The sequence below is a fragment of the Bombus pyrosoma genome, linkage group LG8, assembly GCF_014825855.1.
Source record: "Bombus pyrosoma isolate SC7728 linkage group LG8, ASM1482585v1, whole genome shotgun sequence".
NCBI lineage: Eukaryota > Metazoa > Arthropoda > Insecta > Hymenoptera > Apidae > Bombus > Bombus pyrosoma.
This window is the reverse complement of record NC_057777.1, coordinates 10965903-10967211: the sequence shown is the minus strand read 5'-3', so window position 1 is coordinate 10967211 and position 1309 is coordinate 10965903. Positions and strand designations below refer to the sequence as shown.

Sequence of the window (1309 nt, the reverse complement as noted above, 5' to 3'; positions counted from 1 at the left end):
ATGGTTTGGGCCGGCATTAGTTGTTTAGGCAAGACAAGTATCAAGTTTATCGTTAGGAGAATGAGTAGTGTCCGATACATAAATTTAATCAAAGAACAAATAAATAATCATGCAGAACGCGTTTCTAGGCCTGATTACGTCTTTCAACAAGCTTATGCACCTGTAAACACATCAAGATTGATCCAATCATACTTTAATGGAAATAATATATCTATTTTGCCGTGGCCTGGATGCTCCCCGGACCTTAATATTATTAAAAATTGCTGGGCAGAACTTGTTCACGGCGTATACGCGAATGGGATACGTTAAGTCAAAATTACATCCAGAAACTATATAAATCGATAGCAAATCGTGCAATACAAATAATAGAAAATAAAGGGGGATGTACCCATTATTAAATAAGTATATACGTTTGATAAGTAATTATTGTTAGTTACAATTTATGTTGATTATTAGTTTCTTATTGCACATGTGCTATCGTTCTTAAAATAAAACAATTTTTTTTTGTTACACACTAAACCTCATAATATTTTTAATTATTTTCAACGAACCACATATCCTGAGCTCATAATGTTTTAGTATTCTACGTTACAGACGAAAAACTTTACACGCGTTATTGAAAAATTAAAGATAGCACATCTGGGCTATCTTTTTGGCGAGGAGTGTAGTAAGAGGGAAGACAGTGTTCCGTGTCAGCCATCCTTTTTTTCCCTGACCACCGATCAATAGGAATACGTTTGTCGCGGGCCAATCAGCGTGTACCGTTCGTTTGGCTGCCTATCGCACTGCAATGCGATGCCACCGGCATAATGCCGTACGCATGCTTAGGACAACCTCGTCGATGGCCGCCGCGTACCCGTGTCAACGTAATGTTCGTGAAGGTTAGTTTATTTAAATAACATTGTTGAGTATATAGTACATTTGTATTTTTGTATATTTGTATATATATGTCGGAGATGAAAGAACACCGAAGCCCTCCTTTGGAACCTTGGGAAGGTCCCGTAATGTTGTAATCTAGATTCTACCATAGCCGTAATTAAACAATTGTCATTCAACCCGATTGTACTTATTTGAGATTCGTGACAGTGAGCTTGGGCTCGAGGCGACAACCAGTCGCCAACGTAGCCGCGGTCAAGGGATAAACGTTTACCTAAACAAAGGCATAGAGTAACCGTATAGCTCTCCTTGAAAAAATACAGCAGCGGCACGCGGCAGTAAACACTCCAACGGATTCTGTCCCGTGGCTTGCTACACAAAGACCGCATCCTTTGAACAAGATGATTGCCAGATGTCGATGCATCTCCATAGT

At 39.4% G+C, this 1309-nt stretch overlaps 1 protein-coding gene across 1 annotated transcript in view; it reads left to right on the top strand.

The window, feature by feature from the left end:
* Positions 1 to 1309, top strand: part of LOC122570265 — a 6324-nt gene that overhangs the window by 2475 nt on the left and 2540 nt on the right. The window lies entirely within an intron of this gene.